This window comes from Hyperolius riggenbachi, chromosome 3 (assembly GCF_040937935.1).
Source record: "Hyperolius riggenbachi isolate aHypRig1 chromosome 3, aHypRig1.pri, whole genome shotgun sequence".
NCBI lineage: Eukaryota > Metazoa > Chordata > Amphibia > Anura > Hyperoliidae > Hyperolius > Hyperolius riggenbachi.
Window position 1 is genome coordinate 317,875,703 of NC_090648.1, and position 16,985 is coordinate 317,892,687.

The 16,985-nt window shown below is 48.2% G+C and overlaps 1 protein-coding gene across 4 annotated transcripts in view; it reads left to right on the top strand.

The window, feature by feature from the left end:
• KICS2 (KICSTOR subunit 2) overlaps window positions 1–16,985 on the top strand; it is a 68,736-nt gene that overhangs the window by 40,534 nt on the left and 11,217 nt on the right. The window contains exons 6-7 of one of the 4 annotated variants that reach the window (XR_011030444.1): window positions 11,005–11,105; window positions 14,822–14,895. The exons of 1 other annotated variant lie outside the window; for it this stretch is intronic. The gene's annotated coding sequence lies outside the window, so the exon portion shown is untranslated. The remainder of the gene's footprint in view (window positions 1–11,004; window positions 11,106–14,821; window positions 14,896–16,985) is intronic. 2 more of the 4 variants (XR_011030443.1, XR_011030446.1) reach the window with 2 other exon arrangements.

Here is a 16,985-nt window from a genome sequence, read left to right on the forward strand (position 1 = left end):
ATAGCTAATATAGTGCCCAGTGTTCCCCAGGATAGCTAGTATAGTGCCCAGTGTGCCCCAGTATAGCTAGTATAGTGCCCCATGTGCCCAAGGATAGCTGGTATAGTGCCCAGTGTGCCCCAGGATAGCTAGTATAGTGCCCCAGTATAGCTAGTATAGTGCCCAGTGTGCCCAAGCATAGCTAGTATAGTGCCCCATGTGCCCCAGGATACCTAGTATAGTGCCCCAATGTTCCCCAGTATAGCTAGTATAGTGCCCCAGGATAGCGAGTATAGTGCCCAGTGTGCCCCAGGATAGCTAGTATAGTGCCCCAGGATAGCTAGTATAGTGCCCAGTGTGCCCCAGGATAGCTAGTATAGTGCCCCAGTATAGCTAGTATAGTGCCCCATGTGCCCCAGTATAGCTAGTATAGTGCCCAGGGTGCCCCAGAATAGCTAGTATAGTGCCCCAGGATAGCTAGTATAGTGCCCAGTGTGCCCCAGGATAGCTAGTATAGTGCCAAGTGTGCCCCAGTATAGCTAATATAGTGCCCCATGTGCCCCAGTATAGCTAGTATAGTGCCCCATGTGCCCCAGTATAACTGGTATAGTGCCCAGTGTGCCCCAGGATAGCTAGTATAGTGCCCCAGTATAGCTAGTATAGTGCCCAGTGTGCCCAAGCATAGCTAGTATAGTGCCCCATGTGCCCCAGTGTAGCTAGTATAGTGCCCCAATGTGCCCCAGTATAGCTAGTATAGTGCCCCAGGATAGCGAGTATAGTGCCCAGTGTGCCCCAGTATAGCTAGTATAGTGCCCAGTGTGCCCCAGTATAGCTAATATAGTGCCCCAGGATAGCTAGTATAGTGCCAAGTGTGCCCCAGTATAGCTAATATAGTGCCCAGTGTGCCCCAGGATAGCTAGTATAGTGCCCCAGGATAGCTAGTATAGTGCCCCAGTATAGTGCCCAGTGTGCCCCAGGATAGCTAGTATAGTGCCCCAGAATAGCTAGTATAGTGCCCAGTGTGCCCCAGGATAGCTAGTATAGTGCCCAGTGTGCCCCAGTATAGCTAGTATAGTGCCCCATGTGCCCCAGTATAGCTAGTATAGTGCCCCATGTGCCCCAGTATAGTGCCAAGTGTGTCCCAGTATAGCTAATATAGTGCCCAGTGTGCCCCAGGATAGCTAGTATAGTGCCCCATGTGCCCCAGTATAGCTAGTATAGTGCCCAGTGTGCCCCAGGATAGCTAGTATAGTGCCCCAGTATAGCTAGTATAGTGCCCAGTGTGCCCCAGGATAGCTAGTATAGTGCCCAGTGTTCCCCAGGATAGCTAGTATAGTGCCCCAGGATAGCTAGTATAGTGCCCCAGTGTAGCCCACTCCCCCCGCGGCCGCCGCTCCTGTTACCTTATGAGCTGGCGGCCGCTTCCTGTCACAGATTCCCGTAGCCGCTCTCTTCCGTGCCCCATGTGCCCCAGTATAGTGCCCAGTGTGTCCCAGGATAGCTAGTATAGTGCCCAGTGTGCCCCAGGATAGCTAGTATAGTGCCAAGTGTGTCCCAGTATAGCTAATATAGTGCCCAGTGTGCCCCAGTATAGCTAATATAGTGCCCCAGGATAGCTAGTATAGTGCCAAGTGTGCCCCAGTATAGCTAATATAGTGCCCAGTGTGCCCCAGGATAGCTAGTATAGTGCCCCAGGATAGCTAGTATATTGCCCCATGTGCCCCAGTATAGTGCCCAGTGTGCCCCAGGATAGCTAGTATAGTGCCCCAGAATAGCTAGTATAGTGCCCAGTGTGCCCCAGGATAGCTAGTATAGTGCCCCATGTGCCCCAGTATAGCTAGTATAGTGCCCCATGTGCCCCAGTATAGTGCCCAGTGTGTCCCAGGATAGCTAGTATAGTGCCCAGTGTGCCCCAGGATAGCTAGTATAGTGCCCCAGTATAGCTAGTATAGTGCCCCATGTGCCCCAGTATAGCTAGTATAGTGCCCAGTGTGCCCCAGGATAGCTAGTATAGTGCCCCAGAATAGCTAGTATAGTGCCCAGTGTGCCCCAGGATAGCTAGTATAGTGCCCAGTGTGCCCCAGTATAGCTAGTATAGTGCCCAGTGTGCCCCAGGATAGCTAGTATAGTGCCCCAGAATAGCTAGTATAGTGCCCAGTGTGCCCCAGGATAGCTAGTATAGTGCCCAGTGTGCCCCAGGATAGCTAGTATAGTGCCCAGTGTGCCCCAGAATAGCTAGTATAGTGCCCAGTGTGCCCCAGGATAGCTAGTATAGTGCCCCATGTGCCCCAGTATAACTGGTATAGTGCCCAGTGTGCCCCAGGATAGCTAGTATAGTGCCCCATGTGCCCCAGTATAGTGCCCAGTGTGCCCCAGGATAGCTAGTATAGTGCCCCAGAATAGCTAGTATAGTGCCCAGTGTGCCCCAGGATAGCTAGTATAGTGCCCCATGTGCCCCAGTATAACTGGTATAGTGCCCAGTGTGCCCCAGGATAGCTAGTATAGTGCCCCAGTATAGCTAGTATAGTGCCCCAGTGTTCCCCAGTATAGCTAGTATAGTGTCCCATGTGCCCCAGTGTAGCTAGTATAGTGCCCCAATGTGCCCCAGTATAGCTAGTATAGTGCCCCAGGATAGCGAGTATAGTGCCCAGTGTGCCCCAGGATAGCTAGTATAGTGCCAAGTGTGCCCCAGTATAGCTAATATAGTGCCCAGTGTGCCCCAGGATAGCTAGTATAGTGCCCCAGGATAGCTAGTATAGTGCCCCAGTATAGTGCCCAGTGTGCCCCAGGATAGCTAGTATAGTGCCCCAGGATAGCTAGTATAGTGCCCAGTGTGCCCCAGGATAGCTAGTATAGTGCCCAGTGTGCCCCAGTATAGCTAGTATAGTGCCCAGTGTGCCCCAGTATAGCTAATATAGTGCCCCATGTGCCCCAGTATAGCTAATATAGTGCCCCAGTATAGCTAGTATACTGCCCCACGTGTCCCAGTATAGTGCCCAGTGTGCCCCAGTATAGCTAGTTTAGTGCCCAGTGTGCCCCAGGATAGCTAGTATAGTGCCAATTGTGCCCCAGTATAGCTAATATAGTGCCCAGTGTTCCCCAGGATAGCTAGTATAGTGCCCAAGTATAGCTGGTATAGTGCCCAGTGTGCCCCAGGATAGCTAGTATAGTGCCCCAGTATAGCTAGTATAGTGCCCAGTGTGCCCAAGCATAGCTAGTATAGTGCCCCATGTGCCCCAGGATACCTAGTATAGTGCCCCAGTGTAGCTAGTATAGTGCCCCAGGATAGCGAGTATAGTGCCCAGTGTGCCCCAGGATAGCTAGTATAGTGCCCCATGTGCCCCAGTATAGCTAGTATAGTGCCCAGGGTGCCCCAGAATAGCTAGTATAGTGCCCCAGGATAGCTAGTATAGTGCCCAGTGTGCCCCAGGATAGCTAGTATAGTGCCAAGTGTGCCCCAGTATAGCTAATATAGTGCCCCATGTGCCCCAGTATAGCTAGTATAGTGCCCCATGTGCCCCAGTATAACTGGTATAGTGCCCAGTGTGCCCCAGGATAGCTAGTATAGTGCCCCAGTATAGCTAGTATAGTGCCCAGTGTGCCCAAGCATAGCTAGTATAGTGCCCCATGTGCCCCAGTGTAGCTAGTATAGTGCCCCAATGTGCCCCAGTATAGCTAGTATAGTGCCCCAGGATAGCGAGTATAGTGCCCAGTGTGCCCCAGTATAGCTAGTATAGTGCCCAGTGTGCCCCAGTATAGCTAATATAGTGCCCCAGGATAGCTAGTATAGTGCCAAGTGTGCCCCAGTATAGCTAATATAGTGGCCAGTGTGCCCCAGGATAGCTAGTATAGTGCCCCAGGATAGCTAGTATAGTGCCCCAGTATAGTGCCCAGTGTGCCCCAGGATAGCTAGTATAGTGCCCCAGAATAGCTAGTATAGTGCCCAGTGTGCCCCAGGATAGCTAGTATAGTGCCCAGTGTGCCCCAGTATAGCTAGTATAGTGCCCCATGTGCCCCAGTATAGCTAGTATAGTGCCCCATGTGCCCCAGTATAGTGCCCAGTGTGTCCCAGGATAGCTAGTATAGTGCCCAGTGTGCCCCAGGATAGCTAGTATAGTGCCAAGTGTGTCCCAGTATAGCTAATATAGTGCCCAGTGTGCCCCAGGATAGCTAGTATAGTGCCCCATGTGCCCCAGTATAGCTAGTATAGTGCCCAGTGTGCCCCAGGATAGCTAGTATACTGCCCCAGGATAGCTAGTATAGTGCCCAGTGTTCCCCAGGATAGCTAGTATAGTGCCCCAGAATAGCTAGTATAGTGCCCCAGTGTAGCCCACTCCCCCCGCGGCCGCCGCTCCTGTTACCTTATGAGCTGGCGGCCGCTTCCTGTCACAGATTCCCGTAGCCGCTCTCTTCCGTGCCCCATGTGCCCCAGTATAGTGCCCAGTGTGTCCCAGGATAGCTAGTATAGTGCCCAGTGTGCCCCAGGATAGCTAGTATAGTGCCAAGTGTGTCCCAGTATAGCTAATATAGTGCCCAGTGTGCCCCAGTATAGCTAATATAGTGCCCCAGGATAGCTAGTATAGTGCCAAGTGTGCCCCAGTATAGCTAATATAGTGCCCAGTGTGCCCCAGGATAGCTAGTATAGTGCCCCAGGATAGCTAGTATAGTGCCCCATGTGCCCCAGTATAGTGCCCAGTGTGCCCCAGGATAGCTAGTATAGTGCCCCAGAATAGCTAGTATAGTGCCCAGTGTGCCTCAGGATAGCTAGTATAGTGCCCAGTGTGCCCCAGTATAGCTAGTATAGTGCCCCATGTGCCCCAGTATAGCTAGTATAGTGCCCCATGTGCCCCAGTATAGTGCCCAGTGTGTCCCAGGATAGCTAGTATAGTGCCCAGTGTGCCCCAGGATAGCTAGTATAGTGCCCAGTGTGCCCCAGTATAGCTAGTATAGTGCCCCATGTGCCCCAGTATAGCTAGTATAGTGCCCCAGTATAGTGCCCAGTGTGTCCCAGGATAGCTAGTATAGTGCCCAGTGTGCCCCAGGATAGCTAGTATAGTGCCAAGTGTGTCCCAGTATAGCTAATATAGTGCCCAGTGTGCCCCAGGATAGCTAGTATAGTGCCCCAGTATAGCTAGTATAGTGCCCCATGTGCCCCAGTATAGCTAGTATAGTGCCCAGTGTGCCCCAGGATAGCTAGTATAGTGCCCCAGAATAGCTAGTATAGTGCCCAGTGTGCCCCAGGATAGCTAGTATAGTGCCCAGTGTGCCCCAGGATAGCTAGTATAGTGCCCCAGAATAGCTAGTATAGTGCCCAGTGTGCCCCAGGATAGCTAGTATAGTGCCCCAGAATTGCTAGTATAGTGCCCAGTGTGCCCCAGGATAGCTAGTATAGTGCCCCAGAATAGCTAGTATAGTGCCCCAGTGTAGCCCACTCCCCCCGCGGCCGCCGCTCCTGTTACCTTATGAGCTGGCGGCCGCTTCCTGTCACAGATTCCCGTAGCCGCTCTCTTCCGTGCAGCATCTTCTATTTACAGCAGGTCGCACGGCTGCTGTAAGGAGGGAAGGAGGCGGGGCAGCGGTTCCCATGGTAACAGTGATCGCCGCTACAGGAAGCCGTTGCCCCGCCTCCTTCCAGCAGCCGCACAGGAAGCGCTGCTGTAATAGATGCTACACAGAGGAGAGCAGCTACGGGAAATCTGTGACAGGAAGCGGCCGCCAGCTCATAAGGTGACAGGAGCGGCGGCCGCGGGGGGAAGAGGGGCGAGAGGCCAGACCCGCTGCGGCCCAGCTGGAAACTACCCACGGACCGGCAGTGGGCCGCGGCCCGGTGGTTGGGGACCCCTGCTCTAGGTCTTTCCGGGAACCTATTCAAGTGGATTAAGATCAGGACTTTGCTTTGGTGTTTCAAGAACATTCATTTTATTCGTCTTTAACCATTTTTTGGTAGAAAACTAATAGTGGATGCAATCGATTCCTACGCATACAATGAGCGTGTCCATAATATGATAAAAAGCCTGAGAGCAGACTTACCTTAGGCCGCTTACAAGTGTGACGTGTCCAATCGTGGATACGCTCATTGTGTGTGTGTGTGTGTGTGTGTGTGTGTGTGTGTAGGATGTGATTGCTAGTGTTGTCCGGATCATGAACGATTCGGATCTTTGATCCGAATCTCTTTTGTGAGTCGAATCATCAAAATGAGTGATTCGGATCTCAAAGGGAGCGGGGCCATGAGCGACACGCCCCCCCCCCCCCCCCTCTCAGCGGGCAGCGGGGTCCTGGAAGCAGAGCAGAGATGGATCACTCTGTTGGAGGGGAGCCAGGTAGATGAGAGAGAGGGGACATCGGTGCCACTGCCAGATATGTGTAGAGCACACATACTGGCTATAATGTGCTGCTCATTATAGGCTGTCTGTTCCGTAGTTGTGCAGTGAACAAATTGGAAACTTTTGGCTCAGCTCAGTAACTTTGCAGGCAGCGTGCTGGGCTAGGACAGGGCATGCACTGTGATTGCAGGGCAATATGATCCTCCTGCACTGCTCTAAACAGCAGTTTAGCTGCAGAGTTGGGAGTACACAGATGAACATATACTGTAGGTGAAATATATGTAAAGCATATGATTGCAGCATGTGGGTATTGTGTGCAAACAAACATTTCTGCTCTCTGCTCATCCCTCCTCCTTTCTCTGACCACTCCCTGCCCTCTGTCCATCTTCTCCCCTTCTCTGTGTGTCCACCCCCCTCCCCTTCTCTGTCCACCGCAGGGAAAGACCTGTCCTGCTAGTCATTTCACCCCCGAATGCTTCCCTAGTAAAATGATCCGAGATTCGGATCAAAGATCCGGATCTTTTCAATGATCCGATTCGAATCATCCGGATCATTGAAAAGATCCGAACTTCGCATCTCTAGTGATTGCACCTACTGTAGTGTAAGGACTGGTTTATGGGATTGGCCTAGCCTCCGGCAGAGGTGCTTACCCACATGCCTATGGATTTGGGGAACAAACAATCTTGTCTTTTTGGGATGCTGTACTATCTGTGTTTGAGCCTTGAGGCCTCTTTAAATTTTGCTTTGTGCTTCTGCCCAGCCTCTTGTGCTCCTCCTGTGCTGTTATCAGCCTGACTGAGCCACTACTATACTTTGCGTTGTATCTCTTGGGGCTATTATACGTATTGCAGTTGGAGATACCTGGTCCACACTGGCTGCCTTTGCACTGCATTTGCATTAAGTGACAATGCAACAATTTTGCAGCACTTCTCATTCATTTGAATTAGACTAAAATCAACACAATTGTGACAAAATCGCTGAAAAATTGTGTCAATCACAGCGATTTTGTAGAATCAGGGCGAAATAGATATTTTGCCACGATTTTCAGTGTGTATCAGACCTAATAATTGACCACTTCTGGGTGAGGAAAATAGTTCTAAATTTCCTCCATTTGTACATTATCTGTCTGACTGTTTGGTTGATTCCAAACTTTTTTTGATATGTACTTGTACCCTTTTCCAGCTTTATGGGCATTAGGGATGAGGGGCATATTGGAACACTGTTCAGAATGATTCGGAACAAAACAATTTAAAGTACAGCAGAATGTGGTGGGGGTGTTAACTCACCATTGATGCTGCCTCCATGTGCTACCCTCCACAATACGTTCTAGCTACCGTACTTCCTCCTCCTAGCTGTGAAGGAGGAAGTATTGAGAGCTGGAACACATTGTGGAGGGCAAAGCAGGGAGCCGGTGTCAAGGGTGAGTTAACACTCCTCCCACCACCCCCCAATCTAGAGCTGATATACCATCTCTAGATTGGTACATCAGCTTCCAGTTTTTGTAGATGAGCAATGATTGTTCCATATCGAGCATGAAATAATTTGGAAAGTCCATGCACCAGTTGCTTTTCTTCGATCTGTTCTACGCATCTCTCAGCTTGTCTTGAAGAGTCCTTAGTTTTGTTTGCAAATCCTCCAACTCTTCAACAGGACAGTTGTGACATTATTCATTCTGTCTTCAGCTAGTCTTATTTTTACTAACCTATTTTATAATACAATAACATTTGTAAAGTGCTTTTCTCCCATAGGACTCAAAGTGCATGATTATGTCTTAGTTCAGTATAGGGTTGCAGGTTGGACTGTTACAGAGGAAATAGGTGTTCGTAAATGCCAGACTAAACGTGGCCTTTCAGTTTGGGCTTAAATGCTTCCAGGGATGGAGATGTCTTGATTGGGTATGTGTTATATGTTGAATGTTTTGAGATTTTAATCAAATGATATATCATTGACGGATTTTGATTTCTACATTTGGCTAAGGGCCCTGCCGGATGAGAAATTATATCTGTAGGATGTCATGAGATTGAGATATCAAAGCTACTGTTTAATATAGTGATACTTATACAATATTGGTTAATGGATATACAGTATAAGGTTTAGAATGAACATTTAGAGGGAGAGCTGTGGAGTCGGTACAAAAATCCACCGACTCCGACTCCTCAGTTTAGGATTCCACCGACTCAGACTCCTCTAATTTGCATATTACAATCTTGTTGATTGAAAGTATGTAACATGAAATTCGTCTCTTAACTGCCAACGCTTAGGAATTTTAACCACTTGCCGACCGCGCACTCATACCGCACGTCAGCAAAGTGGCAGCTGCAGGACCAGCGACGCAGTTCTGCGTCGCCGGCTGCAGGCTAATTAATCAGGAAGCAGCGCGAGCGGCTGCTTCCTGTCAATTCACGGCGGGGGGCTCCGTGAATAGCCTGCGGGCCGCCGATCGCGGCTCGCAGGCTAAATGTAGACACAAGTGGAAATAATCCGCTTTGTTTACATTGTACGGCGCTGCTGCGCAGCAGCGCCGTAAGGCAGATCGGCGATCCCCGGCCAATCAGCAGCCGGGGATCGCCGCCATATGACAGGGGACGTCCTGTCACAGGCTGCATAGCGTCCTGTGCAGCCCCGATCACCAGGGGGCCAGGTAGGAGAGGGGGAAGCGGAATTTCGCAGTGGAGGGGGGCTTTGAGGTGCCCCCCCCCCCCCCGCCAGCCACACGCAGGCAGGAGAGATCGGACCCCCCCAGCACATCATCCCCCTAGTGGGGAAAAAAGGGGGGTGATCTGATCTCTCTGCCTGGTGTTTGATCTGTGCTGGGGGCTGTAGAGCCCACCCAGCACAGATCACAGAATTCAACGCTGGTCCTTGGGGGGGGGGGGGGGGGGGTAAAGGGTGGGTCCTCAAGTGGTTAAAAGACAACTGAAGTGAGAAGGATATGGAGACTGCCATATTTATTCCCTTTAGTCTTAGATTAAAACTAGTCCTTGGTAAGAGTACTTATAAAAGGTACAAACCGGAACAAAGAACATCTATCAGGCCCTAGGCAATGTAACTGTGGGTACATGTAAGAGGGATGTGCAGGTACTCTGCAGGGGAATGAGGAGATTCTTCCTCTATTACACATTCTTTATGCACAATCTGAACCAGGTTTATGGGTGATAGATAACACCTCTCTGTATTCAATGTGCACAACATTCTCAGTGGATTCCCTGCAGCTCTGTGGAGAGTGCATATGAAGAGTATAGTACTACTGTGTAACAAAGTAAACCTGAGATAGATGAAATTAAAGTTTTATATATACCTTGGGCTTCCTCCAGCCCTTCAGGCTAATCAGTCACTCGCTGTCGTCCTCCGCCACCTGGCTCTTCTGCTATGAGTCCAGGTACTTGAGCCAGTCTGGTGAAGTACGCATGCACACACTCCGCCGCCGAGAGCGTACTACACCTGCGCAGCACTGTTGCGCAGGTGCAGAACGCTCCTGGCTGTGGAAGCGGCATGCGGCCGGACTGCGCTGACTGGCTGAATTACCAAGACTCATAGCAGAAGATCCAGGTGGTGGAGGTGGACAGCGAGGGACTGATTAGCCTGAAGGGGGCTGGAAGAAGCCCCAGGTATGTATAAAACTTTTCTTTTCATCCTTCTCAGGTACCATTTAATTTGTAGTGGCCAAACCAAATTTTAAGAACATATCAAATTATTTGATTTCATGAGCAAAGAGTCAGGAGTTGCTAGATGTCACTCGACTCCAGCCGCCCTGTTTGGTGTACAGCCAATGGGAAGGCGTGACGTGATGGCCCAGGGGAGGTGACGTATCGAGCGGCAGATCGCCGCACGCAGGCATAGGAAGGTTTTATAAGCCAGCCTGCAACGGAGCCCCCCTGTATAGCCTCCGTAGAAGCGCATATCGCGCGAAACGGCCGTCAGGCTCTGCACCCACCGCACCATCCACAGCCACCCACGGTATGTGTCTCCTCAATTTGTATGGATAACGTTTCTGCATGATTTTATCAATGTCGAAATAAGGTGTATGACAGCAGTGCCGGCGCTTTCTCCTCCTCTTTCATTATTTATTTATATATATATATATATATATATATATATATATATATATATATATATCTCTCTAGCAGGAAGGTCTGGTCACACACACATTCATTCTCTTTACATACAGGCACGCACGCACGCACGCACGCACGCACGCACGCACACACACACTACAGACAATAGATTCCATATATATACAGATTACACAGCAATTTAGTCAGTCTGTTTTTATATCTTTTGCAACTGATTTTGATGTACCAAACAACTGTACCTTATTGATTTTTGAACATCTATGGAGATTGATAACGTTGAATTAAAATCCACATTTTACTGTATCCCGAGGACCCTTTTCACAGTATGGCAGGGAGTTCCAAAGTGAAGGGGCAGCATGATAGAAGGCTCTGTCTCCAAAGGTTTTGAGTTGGATTTTGGGCGTGACCAAGTTATTAGAGCCTTTTGATCTAAGATTTGGGGGGTGATGCAGTTGCAACAAGTCTTTCAGGTATCCAGGGCCCAGATTGTGCAATGATTGGAATGTCAATAAGCCAATCTTAAAAAAAATTCTCCATGTTATCGGTAGCCAATGGAGTGAGCATGTTATGTGGCAATGGTGGTGTTGGCATGTTAACAGCCTTAAAGTGGCAATCTTTACTAATTGCAGGCAGTGCAGGTCTTTGTTTGGAATGCCTGTGTAGAGAACATTGCAGTAGTCCAGCGGTGATGTGATGAGGGCATGAACCAGGGTTGGAAGATCTGCTGGAGGTATGAGGTGCTTCATTTTTGCAATATTCCTTAGGTGATAGAAGGAATGTTTCACAACAACTGAGATTTAATTACTGAAGCTTACCGGTAATTCCTCATCAATCAGTACACCCAGGCTGTGCACAAAGTCTGAGTTGTTCAGGTCTGAGCTCCCTATCCTTAGTGGTATTGGCTGAGACTGGAGCTGCCTTGCTGTCGAGCGCTGACCTCTGATAACATTGGAGTGTTTAAAGTGGAATTAAACTCTCTATACTAATATATTAAGTACCTCCTCTTGGGTACATAAAAGAACATTTGAAAGCATTCCCTGTGTGTAAAAATGTTTACTGTCAATGCAGTGAGCACTACAAGTTTATTAATTAGCAGATGTAATCATCGCCAGCCAGCATAAGCTCTGTCCTTGATCTCTTCACTCTGCTCCCACTTCCTTCTCGGTTGAAGTGACTCAGCCACTGCCATGTGTAAATTCACCAGAGGAGGAGCAGAGTGAAGAGATCAGGTAGAAATCTTCTAGCAGGTAATGATTATATTTGCAGTTTAGCAGCAGTAAAAACTTGTACTGCTCTCCACAGTGAAAGTGAACATTTTTACACGCAGGAAATGCTTTTAAATGTTCTTTTGTGTACCTAAGGACTTGTTCACAAAGGCGACTGCTGGTGGCATTGTGAGTTGTCTATTGCAGGGATTTACCGATGCACATATTGCGATGAATGGGAGCATTCATCTCAATGCGTTTTGTCCTTTACTGGTGATTGTGTGAGTGTAGCAGTGAATCGAAATTCCTTAGACACGGCATGCAGTGTCCCCTATAGAGCTCAAAACACAATGCAAGAGGAAACCATGCAAATTGATGCCAAACTACTTCCTGCTTGGTTGCAGAAAAGCGGTTAACATTGGCTAAATGCACTGCCAGCAGTTGCCCATCTGAACTGGCCCTAAGAATAGATACTTTTTAGTTTAGTGAGTTTAATCCCACTTTATTAATACAAATGTATTAATAAGTACATCATCAGATGAAATCACTCTCTCCTGGGAATAGGACATTTCTAGAATAACTTCATTAGCTGCAATCACTGTTGGATTTTTCAGCTGGTATATATGAAAGAGTTTAGCAGAAATGACAAAGTATGTTATTTTAAGAATTGTGTGAATAGCTGTAAATTGTGTGACGATGGAAATAACTGATTTCCTCCCGCTAAGCTTATAATAGTGGTAATGATTGACAGGCTTGTCTCACACAGCAGCCAGTTGTCACACAGCATCTCCTTCACCAGTTTCCGGGAAACACTTGTGCTGTGAATAAGACTGAATGCTGCATCCACCTTTCCTCCTCTCATCTGACAGCCCGCTCTGAATTTCTCTACAGCAGCGACTGCACAGCCAACGTGATTTGTAAACTATATGCAAACAAGGCTCCTCTAGCCGTACCCGCTTTGTACAATATTAATGGATTCCCAGGTACCTGCTGTTCACGACTTCTATAAAGCTTTATTTCATCTATCAATTACTTCTCCTTAGCACAGAAATGATATGCCTTCCTGTGAGGAGGGCATAAAGTGCCTACCAATAAAGCCACTCTACACGTAAGTATGCATTCATCATCAGAGCTGTGGAATCATTAGGATCTCTGAGTTTAGGTTGTCTATTTTTACTTCTAGAAAATTGTATGCACACAATGTAAAGTTTAAGATCCAGGAACTTTATCAATTATGTAGCGTAGTGGCTGCATCAATAATGGAGGAGGAAGGTGAGAATGAAAACAGAGTGGAAACAGTCCTGCATCATTGCCTATTCCACTACATCTGCCTCCTCAGGCATGAAAACTCATTCCCTGCATTACATCCTAGACTGGTCAATAAAGGGAAACCCTGTTTGTTTTATCTTTGTGGAGTTTGTTTAAACTGTACTCGATGAGACATGTGACATGAGATAAATGTGTATGAACAGTACAAAACATAACCAGGCTGTTTTACTTCTTCTACTTTGGTTGCATGAAAGAGTTAAAGGAGTAACACCCCCCCCCCCCCCCAGACATCCTGTACCTGCGCAGCCAGTCACCAATGCTCCGGTTAACTTCTGGAATTCGTGTCTTTAACCACTTGAAGACCCAGCCTTTACCCCCCACCCCCCCCCCCCAAGGACCAGCGCTGTTTTTTTATGATCTGTGCTGGGTGGGCCCCCAGCAAAGATCAGGTTGCAGGCAGAGCGATCAGGTCACCCACCCCTTTTTTCCCCCCTATGGGGATAATGTGCAGAGGGGGGGAGGGTCTGATTGCTCCAGCCTGGGTGTTGCGGGGGGGGGGCACCTCAAAGCTCCCCCCTCCCTCTCACCCCTGGTGATCGGGGCTGCACTGTGCCCTGCACAGGCTGTCATCTGTCACATGGCGGCAATCCCCGGCCACTGATTTGCCGGGGATCCGCCGATCTGCCTTACGGCGCTGCTGTAGCAGCAGTGCCGTTCAATGTAAACAAAGGGAGACAAATGTCTCCTGCGTTTACATTTAGTCTGCGAGCGCGCGTTCAGCGGCTTGCAAGCTATTCACGGAGACCCACTCCGTGATCTAACAGGAAACGGCTGCGCGAGCGCCTTTCCTGATTAATTAGGGAGGCACCTGGCGACGCAGATGTGCGTCGCTGGTCCTCCAGCTTCCACTTTTGGTGGTTAAAGAGTAACTGTCAGGCTGCAGAAGCTAATTTAAACCTCTATTCTCCTGTGTTAAACAGTTAGACAGAAGCCAAAAAGGCATTACTAAAGATAAAAATCTCTCTTACATTTGATGTGTGCTTATCAGCAAAGCTAAGCTCCTAAGGAGGACGCAAGCCGCATTCCATACTGCAAAGCATTCTGGGCCCTCCCCTCGGCTGCTAAGGAGAAGACGGGATCAAGTTTCAGCAGCTTCTAACTCAGTCCAGCCACAGCACAGATAACTCTCCGGCAGAGTACACTGCAGGAGTCCGCTATTGTTCCTAGCCACATGCTCATTAATATTCACCTGCACACTGTGTTATTCTGTACGAGCTCCTCTGTGATCAGGAGCAGGCAGGACATGACGACACATTTGGCCTTCACAAACATGGAACCTGCCATGGCTGTCAGGAGCATCATTCTCTGCATATACTATATAAAAATTCTGTGAAATCCAAACGTGGACAGTGAAATGCATATGTTAATGTAAGTACAAGCCAATCTTTAGCTACTGATATATGTGTTTATTTTCTCTGAGACCTTATACCTAACAGCTCCTCTTTAAAGTCGCAAACCCACTGTGCCTGCCCGTCTGTGGGGAGACCATTAGAAGCCCAAATTAAGTTCAACTTTTCATCCCCCTTCCCCCAGAGCATTCCTTTAATTTTTAGGCTTGGCCGTGACAGCTTCTGTCTTGTCTATGCCCTTGTCGGGAATACAGTAAACATCAATGATAAGCAAATTACAGCCATAAGAAGTTTTCCTGGCAGAATACAACTTGTGAGGGCAGGGAGATATAAAATACAAGAACTATTGACCTTTTTCTAACTCTGGACACTTGGGCTGAGCACTGATGACTTGGAATCATCCCCAGGAGCTGCTGATGGTTCCCTCCATTTGATGTTTATTATTTTCAAGTATATTGACAATGTGCTGCTGTTGGTCGGGGAAGGCCCACAGAGATTACTGTTCAAGTGTTACTACTAACTGTTTTAATATATATCTGACCAGATTTTGTGATTCCCATCAGGTACACAGCGAGACATATGAAAAGCATCTCTTCTGGCATCCAGCTGCCATCCCAGGCATGCAGTGCACCCATCTGTGAGTTTACCAGAGAGAAATGTAACTGCTCAGATCCTGCAGTCAGTCACTGTCACTACTTACATTGGGGTTTCCATCATGCTAAAACATGGATTGGAGGTACTGAACAGGATTGCTCAGTACTGGCAGGTCTCATCTTACATCTACTCCCCCTACAGATGTCACAACTAGAGATAGTTGTGAGATGCAAATAATTCAGAGTTAATGCAAGATTGTTCAAATAATATTTGTAAAGTTATACAGCATTAACCACTTCAGGTTCTGGGGTTTTTATCCCTTAAATGACAACTGAAGGGAGAGGTATATGGCGGCTACCATATTTATTTCCATTTAAGCAATATCAGTTTCTTGGCTGTCCTGCTGATCCTCTGCCTCTAATACTTTTAGCCATAGACCCAGGAACAAGCATGCAACAGATCAGGTTTCTGACAAGATTAGCTACATGGTTGTTTCTGGTGCGATTCAGACACTACTACAGCCAAATGGACTAGCAGGGCTGCCAGGCAACCAGTATTGTTTAAAAGGAAATAAATATGGCAGCCTCCGTATTCTACAATTTTGGCATATCCACTGTGTCACGACTGATACTTTTTAATACCGATGCCATCAAAAAGTGATACATATATTTTCTTTCAGAACAAACTAGGCTTTCTTTGGGCATTTTTTTTTCATATATTTGTATATTTCACAGGCACTTTGAGGAAAATTAGTCAAACGCAAAAATTACGCATTTTTTCATGTTTTCTCCCCTTGCTAATTTTAACATAAGTGCCAGAGTTGTAAAACACCACAAAATACATTACTTGGCTCATCTCAGTTAAAATGATGCTATACATGCCATATTTCATCACTAGTTGGGCATGTAGTGTACCATTATTGCCAGCCTGTTTGTCTGTAGCGATTGCATGCAATCGCTAGGGCGCACAGTTCGGGGACCCCAGTGTTGTATAGATACATTGCTAGGCAACAACATGTCCATGTATCTATATAGCATTGGGTCCCCGAGCTGTTGCCCCAGTGGTCGCATCCGATTGCTATGTGTAGCAGCCATTACAGGTGTCCATGAATACTAAGGACTAAGGCCACGTATAGGTGACACAAGGGATTCAATAGTCAGGTAGAAGTTAAAGGGATACTGTAGGGGGGTCGGGGGAAAAAGAGCTGAACTTACCCGGGGCTTCTAATGGTCCCCCGCAGACATCCTGTGTTGGCGCAGCCACTCACCGATGCTCCGCCCCCTGCAGACATCCTGTGCCCGCACAGCCACTCACCAATGCTCCGGCCCCGCCTCCAGTTCACTTCTGGAATTTCTGACTTTAAAGTCAGAGAACCACTGCGCCTGCATGCCCGTGTCCTCGCTCCCGCTGATGTCACCAGGAGTGTACTGCGCAGACACAGACCATACTGGGCCTGCGCTGTGCGCTCTTGATGACATCAGCGGGATCGAGGACATGGCAATGCAGGCGCAGTGGTTTTCAGACTTTAAAGTCTGAAATTCCAGAAGTGAACCGGAGGCGGGGCCGGAGCATCGGTGAGTGGCTGCGCCAACACAGGATGTCTGCGGGGGACCGTTAGAAGCCCCGGGTAAGTTTAACTCATTTTCCCCTGACCCCCCCCCTACAGTATCCCTTTAAAGCTTAAGAACCCCCCCCCCCCCCCCCCCCCCAATACACACACTTTTTTTTTTTTTTAATGGGCCCACTGTCACTAATTAAAAAAAAAAGACTCCTAATTTATGTGAATGATTGCTGATAGCAGCAATCATTCACTATTGGAAGAGGCTGCATGCACACATTCGATCGTCGTGGCAGCTTTTAATGTCCAGGAACCCTAAGAGTAGCTAGTTTGGATGTGATACTCACATCCAGAAACCATAAGTGGTAAAAAATAAAAAATTGACCAATCCAATTTCACCTTGGTGAGATTTGATTGGCTGATTTTCAAGCTGCAGTAATTTGCCTTATGTATGAACTCGAGTGAGAATGAGCCCCTTGTCTTTACCAGAAGAGAGCATCTCCCCCCCCCCCTCTCTTTTCATGTCATGGACCATGTGGGCTGTTTCAAGCAGTAGAGCTCCACACAAGGGGTCT